Source organism: Epinephelus moara, chromosome 24 (genome assembly GCF_006386435.1).
Source record: "Epinephelus moara isolate mb chromosome 24, YSFRI_EMoa_1.0, whole genome shotgun sequence".
Taxonomy (NCBI): Eukaryota; Metazoa; Chordata; class Actinopteri; order Perciformes; family Serranidae; genus Epinephelus; species Epinephelus moara.
In genome coordinates, this window is record NC_065529.1 from 22,489,695 (window position 1) to 22,499,996 (window position 10,302).

The window sequence follows — 10,302 nt, forward strand, 5'->3', positions numbered from 1 at the left end:
ACTGCTGCATGAGGCACTTAGAATGAATAACGCATGAAATTGAGATCCTGTTATTAAGTTTAACGACTTCACTAGTGAGGGGCATCTCCCTCAGGTATCTGATTTACTGTGTCCACATTGTGCTAATGAATCTTGGTGTTTAATCTCTCATTATAGAATGATTAATAAACCTTGGATGGGCTTCTTTGTATGTTAAGAGAGACGCCTGTGGGCACACGAACATAATTAATCCAGCTCTCTGCAAACCCTCTGACTGTATAGGAAATGCAGTGGATACCTTTATGCAGAGGTCACCAGAGAGCTGCCTAATGTATGTGCTGGTATAGGTTATTTTGTGTGTGTATGTGTGTGTGTGTGTGTGTGTGTGTGTGTGTGTGTGTGTGTGTGTGTAGAGTTTTTTCTGTCTGAGTTTCGGTGATCTGAATGGTTTGATGGTGCATCTAGATTTTTTTTCTGATTTTTAATGAGATGTTCCGAATGACAGCCTCCGAAAACTGATAACTAAAAATAACTGCTGCGGCCATGTCCTTCATAGCTGACTGCCTGCCATCTCAGCCCTCCTCTCCCTCTCTTTCTATTTGTTCTGTCTGTCTTGTCCTCTTTCATTTAACCTCAGCTATGCTCTCATGTTAAACAGAAGGGAAATGGGATGAAATTTCATCAAAAAGGATGGAAGAAGGAGGCCCACAAGACACTTGAAAATCTGTTGCATCATGAATGAGGACGACTGCTCTGGGAGGATTGCTCATGGGCACTCTGTGTGATTGTGCCACAGATCTTCATTGTTTCCTTTAATGGTTTTTGCCTCCAGCATCATTTTGAAGGTCTTTAAAGCATCAAGTGTTGTTGAATGCAGACTGGATTTAAAGTAGGGCAGCGGAGGACTAGAAGTCAAAACATCTTCCAGTGCTGACACATTTTTATAGATTCAATTGAAATGCCATCTGTCATTCCCCCACCTGAAGCAGGGACACTCTGAATGTCACTACCGTGCCTTTGAGGTGACCCGGCTCTCTGCCATCCATCACAGCCAACTACAGTTAACCCATCCATGCAGAGATTGAAGAGTCCAGAGTTGAATAGACCATTACTTGAAATACTTGATCATGGCAGGCTATCAGTAATGTGACACCTCGTTGGGAAGAAGCACCTCAGAGGAGCTGCTGGTGCTTCGTGTCTTTCCTCATCTAGCTCTCCAGAAAACAGCGAAGAGAACCCTGTTTTTCCACTGCATATTTCCTTCACATGCATTGACATGGGAATCAGGGTTTGTCAGCTTTATGGCCCCATACATCTCCATATCCATTTGCCATGTGATGGTTTTCTGTCAGGACGTCCAAAGTGGTGTTGATTGTGCTAATGATAACGTGTCACAGCAATGTGTCCCATGTTAGGTACAGAGCGGAGGCTGCCAGTCAGAAGACAAGGAGACGCTACACGGCTGATGTTGTGCTGTAGTAAGTGATTGATGACTCTCTCTGTTGTAGTGCTTTGATTAGGACTCCAGTGATTTATCACCACTGCTCACAATGCAATTAGTTTCCATATATACACTCAACAAAACACTGTTGTCTTGCTATATCATCCCAATGTGTGAGTATGTGCGTGCACACACTCGTGCGTTATCTTCATAAATTATTACATTATACTGTGATGGTGTGCGTCTCAGTGCTTCCCACGTCTCTCTGGATAGATTCCCAGGAATGCTTACTTTTTTTTTTTGCATTAAAGCAGGAAATGTAAGCAGGAAATAGGTTTCACGTGAAGCATTTATTAATTTATTTAATATGTGATGGATGTGTTTACCTTTAACTGAAATTGCCTGGAGTGTATTCAATTCACTATGGCCTAGAAGCTCTATAAATAGATTTTATTTAAAAATGCAACCATGCTGTGTTTGATGGTTCAGTGCTGTGGGTTTAGGTTTGTCTTGGTGTCTTTAGTTTGACTCAAGAGGAGGTGAGATAGCAGATACCATTAGGGGCTGGGGATTTATTCTAAAATGTGCTTATTTCAAGTCAAAAACAATGACTGATAACAACAACAAAAAATCTGACTTTGCTTTGCATGTTCCCCAATTATTAAAATTCCTCAAATCATTTTTCCTCATTGCTGCTTCTAATGCAGATACATTACTTTTGAAAATGGAGTATCATGGCAGCTTAAAGAAACACCAGTGTCCCCATTATAACATGTCCCAAACTGAAGAGGCTGGACGAGATCATGCTTGAAGTTGTTGCAACATCACCAAGGTGTTCAACAACGCAATCCATCTTCCTAGTGCGAGGGGTGTGGCGTCATTGCTGGTTTGCACTTTGTTCTTCCTGTTTCTGATGGGCAGAGCCCCACAGACGATTTGTGCTCAGCACTTCCTGCCTACAGGGGCGGAGGACTCGCCATGACCTTGCTGCACATAGTTTATTTTCCCCCACTGTTTGATACCTAAGAGTTATTTCTATGATTGAAGAAAAAACTGAGATTTAGACCAGAGGTGTTGATCACATGGGGAGTTTTAAGCGACTGGCGCATCTACACTGAGTGATGATGTAACTCAGTGTAGTCAGGCCATTAAATGCAGCCACTGCATTGATTAGTGTGTCTTATAGGTCCAAGTCATCTTCACTCGACACCTTTTGTAACCCAACCCTCCAGGGGTATGGGAAGAAGTCCCCCTAGGAGACATTTTTTAGAGACTGAACATCGAAACCAACCATTTTAGAAAATTTTTAAACAAAAATTTTAGATCTGGGGTTCTCAGAGTTTTGATGACTGAGTGCCATGTTAGGGAGCCATGATTGAGGGCCGCACAGGGAAAGTGCACACATCTTTGTGACATATTATTTTGTGAAGTTTTTACGATATTATTTATGACATACTGACACTTGACAAAAACTATAAACTATAAACTATACTATATAAATCAACAGTGATGCAGCCTACATAACACCCATATTAGACCCCAGTTTTTCCACATTTGAAAGTAATGAAACAGAGATGATACAGTGTTTGACACTGAAAACAGTCGAGCAACAGTTTCTGCTAAGACACAGAAATATCACCCAAACCACACGCAGAGCTGCAGTACACCGTGATACTAGAACTAGTAGTAATAATAGTGGCAATTTCTTATGTTAATTTATGATTGTGATTACATTTGCTAAACATTATTTCCTGTGGCAGGCATGGTTGATTGAGCATCTTTATATTTTTTTTATCAATATATTGGGGGGTGGAGGTCCATGTGTCTCCCCAGTATATCCATCCATCCGTTTTCTAACTGCTTATCCTCTTGAGGGTTGTGGGGGGCTGGAGCCTATCCCAGCTGACATTGGGTGAGAGGCAGGGTACACCCTGGACAGGTTGCCAGACTATTGCAGGGCTGACATATAGAGACAGACAACCATTCACACTCACATTCAATTTAGAGTCACCAATTAACCTATTCCCAACCTGCATGTCTTTGGACTGTGGGAGGAAGCCGGAGTACCCGGAGAAAACCCACGCTGACACGGGGAGAACATGCAAACTCTGCATGGAAGGGCTCCCACACCCAGGACCAGGAACCCTCTTGCTGTGAGGCAACAGTGCTAACCACCACACCACCGTGCTGCCCTCCCCTGTATATATTAGAAATAAATTAAAAAACACCGCACTTTGCCAAATTTTCATTTTATTTTTGAACTCATGTCACATTGCAACTTTAAATGACACAAAAGCAAACCTGCAATTAATTACACTGGACAAAAGAAATACCCTCTCAGGTGCAGGGAGGACTTGGTGTCAGGAGACAGAAAGATAGACATGGACGGATGCAGGGCAAAAAGCTAATGAAGAAAAAAACAATAAACTACAGTAAGATACAAGGGCGTAGTTTTTGTTTCAGCATTGGGTGGACACATATGAACTGGGGTTGGGAGTTCCTCTGCCAGAAAATTTTGAGCATCGAATACATGATTTCCTGCATTCTGGTGAATCTTTATGCACAAATTTGTGTCTTTTCTGCATCACTTTATGGTGTTAATGTCTTTGATATTGTCAAAATAAAACTCCTCTGCTACTTTTAACCTATGTTTTTATTGGGGGAGACAAATGCACATGTTCTAAATATCAAGGGCAACATCCCCCCTGCATCCCCCTAAAATCCACACCTATGGTAAGATACCAAATCTGAGTAACAGTCCCAACTAATACTAATAAAAATACATATCTAATTTAAATTTTCATCATCTGTTGTAAAGATTAAAGTAATAGTTTGATATTTTGGTAATTATGCTCACTTACTTTCTTGCCAGAGGTTAAATGAGAAGGTTGATCATGTGTGTATGGTAAATAGAAAGCTACAGCCAGCAGCTAACAGCTTTGCATTAAGACCTGAAGCAGAGGGGAGTAGCTATCAAACAAGATACAATGTGTTAATCAGTGAGCTTTGAGGCTGGCAGATATTTTAACCTCTGCACAGAGTCAGGCTCGCTGTTTCCCCGTTTCCAGTCATTGTGCTAAGCTAGGCTAACCAGCTACTGGCAGCAGCTACATATTATTATCACATATACAGATATGACAGTGGTATCAATCCTCTGATCTAACTCTGGGTAAGGAAGAGAATAAAATGTTAAACTATTCCTTAAAGTTCCATAACAAGTCTTAACGTCTATACGATATGTTTTTATAGCTACCAGATTGTCAGTACAGCCCCTTACAGTGCTAATGGTAGTACTGATTTTCAGTGGTTCTGGCACTAAGACTTGTTTACATATATTGCTCAGGCCGGTCACAAGACAAACAATTACATGTCCCCATGGACCTATGTTCCCATAATGCTGATTTGTATCAGTGTTGTGTTCGCATCAACCATGATATATTCCTCCTATCAGATCTCTGATCTTTGGGAGAGGCTCGCTCTCTGTGTCTTTCAAGGACAGCAGAGGAATTACTTGCAGGAGAGCCTTAAGACAGCGGAACGGAAATTTCCCTCCGACTATTTCAACAGCGTTTATTCCTGCTTGTGCTTCCTATTTCCTGTCCTCCTCAGCATGCTTCCTGCTCTGCCATTCCTACGGTTCCTCCATCACCATTGTCCCCTCCTTGCTAAAAAGAGACCCTGTGCATTGTGAAGACAACAACCAGACTGTCAGCACTCACCCAAGAATTTCCTCACAGGAGTGAAACACACCTAGAAATGAAGTGGCAAACAACAGATAGATCAAGGTTCAGATTTTCCATCCAAGAAGGATGTTGAACGTGACAAGAGAAAGTTTATCAAATAGGAAGCTCCCTTTTTTTCTAAAGTGTAGGCTGTTATGTGGTGGGGGTACAGCGCAGAGACACACCTGGCCAGCAGCACTTTGTCAGCCCAAATCTCCTCAAGTGACAGTCTGATGTTACCTTTGAGCCAAAACGAGTGTAACCACGACCCGAGTGTTCATTTTTCATCCCTGCCATGACAGTCTGTGGCGCAGAGAATGTGATTTTCTTTTTCCATCAAAACCTCAAATCTCCCATTGATCCAGTAAATTTTGGTGTGACAAAGCGCAGCAATGACTCATTACTCATTCAGTCAACAAAGGAACATTGCTTCAGAAATTTCCACTGACCTTTAGATTTGCAGCAGCTTTGCTAGATCTTAACCCTTTCCTAGTGTTTGGCCTGTTGTGACATTTGACAGCAGTAAATGCTCTTCTTTTAACCTGACATTTGATGACTTTTCCTAAAGTGACCCAAAATACAAAAAAATAAAATCTTGTGTAGAGGTGCTACAAATTTTGTACACTGAGGCTGTTCTGGGTCAAATCTGACCTGTATCTATGGAATGGATTTTAGATCCACCAGTGTGGGTCAAATAATGGGAAAAAAATGTTTTATTCAGAATCGTCAGACTGTGCATGACATGTCTGTGTGAATTTTTTATGGGACAGTATTGACAGAGTTTCAGGTTGACCTTGACACTGTCACAAGAACTGCCTGCTGCTCCACCACATTTGACCAAGCTCCCACTGAGACAGATGCCTGTTGGTCGTTCAAGTGTCACGGAGGAATCTGAAAACAGTGAGTGGAGAGTAAGCAGCATAGGCATGATCATGGTGCACATAAGGACAGAGGTCACTGGGTGCCTTGACACTATCACAAGATATGAAGGCAGGGAAAAATGTGGCCTCCATATGGGTTCCAGAACGTTCTTGCCATTTTCAGTTTCAGTAAAATACATTCAAATCATCATGGCGGCCATGTGATGCCGTGGTTTGCATTGTCGCCTCACAGCAAGAGGGTTTCAGGTTCAGGTTGCTCTCCCTGTGTCCGGTTTTCTCCAGGTACTCCGGCTTCCTCCCACAGTCCAAAGACATGCAGGTTAGGTTAATTGGCCGTAGGTGTGAATGTGAGCGTGAATGGTTGTCTGTCTCTATGTGTCAGCCCTGTGATAGTCTGGTGACCTGTCCAGGATGTATGCCGCCTCTCGCCCAATGTCAGCTGGGATAGGCTCCAGTCCCCCCCAACAGCATAAGCGGTTACAGAAAATAAATGAATATTCAAATCATTATGTTTTCGTTTCTTAGCTAAAATCAGACATCTTACTATATAATGACGAAAACTCTGTCGACAAAAACTGTCTGTGCGTGGGTGTGTCTGTGTGTCTGTTCCACGTTTTTCTCCTCACTGACTTGGTCAATCCATGTGAAATTTGGCACAGTGGTAGAGGGTCATGGGAGGATGCGAATGAAGCAATATTACATACATACATAATGAGGATTGCCAATAAAGGATTGGCATAGGTAGAAGGTGACAAAGCTACCAATGGGTATGGACTATTGTGTAATAGTATTTTTTTTCTCCATAAATCACTGGCGTAAAACCTGAAATAAACACTGTCCTTGCTCACAGAAACATTAACTAAGGAAAAATCACCTGTTTATTAATGTCAGGTAGGCTATTTATAGATTTTTAATAGATCTGTAGCTCAAAATTTAGAATAGACACTTGTTGAGGGGATTCTTGGGTTGTTGGGTTGTTTTATGTGTATTTATGTGAAACAGTGTACGTCCTGGGATGATTATTTTCTGACAATAAAGCAAAAGCAAATCAAGTAAATCCAATGATCAAAGCCACACAATCAAACTCACTCAGGTTAAGGCATGACAAGTAACCACATAACCAGCCATGATTTATGACAGAGAAGCTGTCCGTGTTGTTCCCACCCTCAGGTTTAACCCCGAGGGAGTTCCTTAGCGCTGCATTTTATGTTCTCCTTTTTCCTCTGCAGAGCATGGGGCAGGGTGGAGCTTTAGGAAGTGGGGTATATCCTTCCTCTCCACTGAGAACATGACTGAGGAGAGAGGCTGGAGGCTTGGATGGCTGGGGCTCTGAGGCAGTGATAGGACGGCAGATACCACCAGCGACTCACAGCTTATCTCCTCTGTCAGTGGACTCACATGTTTATATTCATATGAAACAGTCACAGGAGATAAAGTATCCAGAAATCTTTCACAAGTAAGACACAGCAGTGCACCTGGCAGCCCTCAGAGTTAAATTGCCTGTGAGATTTGCCTTTTAAAATTGACAACCAAAAGATGCTCCTCTGTCATAACAGTTTCATTGCAGCAATATGTGTTAAAGTGTGTTTTAGCTGTGTAATATTATAGTTCTCTGCAGCTGGATCACTGAGATTCAGATGTTCCATCCACTGAAATGATAACTCATTTTTATATGCACTCATAATAGTATTTATGATCGACTTTATCACATAATGAAAACATTTTTACTCGCTCCTCACTTCGATTTGTGGCTGACTATAATCCTGACTGCAGACACTCTTAGCTGAGAGCACAATATTATTCATGTTGACATATCACACGTTAATGAATCATAAGATTGTTCATTTGTGTTTCTTCTCTTGACTTTAAATTTTCATGGCGGCCGTACATCTGCATGCAGCCTGTTTCGTAACGAGTCATAATTTAATCCATGAATACACTTACGAATTTATCACCACATTAAACTACCATAATGACAATATGATTTGACTGCTTGTTAACATCTCAGCAGTGCAGACTCTATGAATTCCTCACCCGGATGAATAGCATGACAAGAATAATGCTGTTCAAAGGATAGTTCAAGTTTATTACAACTCATCTTATTTTTATAGGTTTGGTAATTATTCCTAACAGTTATAATAATGTTGTATTCATCAAATTAACTGTGGCAGTGTGGGAACTTGAAGACAGACCCCCAGGTTAGCCGAACACCTTCATGGAAATATAATATATGACATATGCTCCTATATCAGGAGTGATGTTATCTGAAGGCAATATATTATTATCACATACAAACATCCTCTAGATTTATGAGGATATACGTTTATTACATATATGAAACTCCCATTGTAAAATGTGTGAATGCACATACATTAAACATATCTATATGATGAATGTTTATACCATATAATAATTTGCTACCATATATGTTAGATAAGATAAAACGATCCTTTATTTGTCCCACAGCGGAGAAATTTGCAAAAGCACATTGCATTGTCCAGTGATATGAACAGTATATATGATATAATGATATATAATTAAACCTTTGAACCCTGAGCACATTGGTGCAATATCTTTCAAAAACATGGGGGAAAACACAGACAGTGAGCAGCTGGGTAAGAAATGATTCACAAATTGCAAAATAATTATTATATTTAGAAAATTATTTTTAAAAAGTTCGGGGAAAAAATAAAAAACACTGGGGAAAAACTATATTCCTAATCATATCTTTAAAATTATGTTACAGAATTATTATTATTATTTTTAGGCTCTTTTTCCAAGTCTAAGTGTTTGTTTTTAANTATATATACATATATATATCTTTGTGGCGGCAGTACAGTAGCTCAGTCCATAGGGACTTGGCTTGGGAACGCTGGTTCAAATCCCCGCCCGGATCAAAAAAATATGGAGTGTGGACTGGTAGCTGGAGAGGTGCCAGTTCACCTCCTGGCCCTGCCGAGGTGCCCTTGAGCAAGGCACCGAACCCCCCAACAGCTCGGGGCGCATGTCCATGGGCAGCCCCTTCGCTCTGACATCTCTCCATTTAATGCATGTAAAAGGTCCTGTTTGTGCATGTGTGTGTATTTCGGGCCTGTGTGTATATGTATATGACAGACGGAGTGAAAACAGACTTACTGTCACCTCTCTCATGCTGTTTTTAGGAAAAAGTTGTGATGAATACTCTGTGCACTACCTGCTCAACACCAAATTACAGAAAGACAAAGTTAGTGACGAGCTGGTGAATATAATGGAGCATTCAGCTGCTAAAGAGGCAGAGATTTTTCTCAGCGTCTGGTGGGGACAAAAACAGAGTTAGAAGGAGAGTGAATATTGGACTTAGTGGAAATGAGACAATTTCAAATGAATGGTAATGCTAGGCCTTATATTTTTTTTATATAAACTAGCACTATAGGAGACTGTTAACGGCTATAGCTTTGCAATTCATGCAGGAGTTTGCAGTTTGAATGGTAAAAATCTGTTCAGCCACTTTGGAGATATCAGTGTCTGAAGTCAAGTAAACAGTCTCGCCCACACAGGTTTTAAGTAGTTTAAAATCAGTTGGCTAAACCCAGAGGGAAGGAAAATTCAAAATAAGATCTCTTCTTTGTCCAGCCTATTTCTCCTAGACATAACTGACCATTTTCTCATACTTCGTAGGTTCATACACAAGATACGATTCTGATTGTCACAGATTCAGCTCTGTTTGACGACATAACTGTGGATCCCCTCGTGCAGATGCAAGCAACTTGCCAACCAGTGTTGAGCTCAGCGTTCTCCCCAGCCCACCATAATAAATTCATTAGAGCTCAGCTAAAATGAGATCTTGATTAAAAACAATTTGGGTACTAACTTATTTATTAAGGTGTTGGCCAAGTGGTGTTTACCAGCTCCTGTGGGCCACTTAGGGAAGGAATGGCCATCACATGACTCACTATACTGAATGTATAATACACATAGAAACACAGAAGCACCCACACATTTATATGTAACTCTGGCAAGTGTATGTTGCACACATCCCCTTTCTCCACCCAGGCCAGCTGGTGCCTCATCATACCAAACAAATTATAATTCTCTCTCTGCCTCTCTGTCTGCCTCTCTCCCCCCTGCCTGAAGTGATGACTCCATCGTATGTCACTGTCTCTCAGCATCCCCCTGAGTGATTGCCAGTCCTGACACCCACCTGCTTGTACCACTAACCCACCCAAATGCCCGGGAAATTAAATGCTCGGCCGAGGTAATAAAGAGAGTAAATCCTGGCTGTGTTCTCTGCCGATGGCCC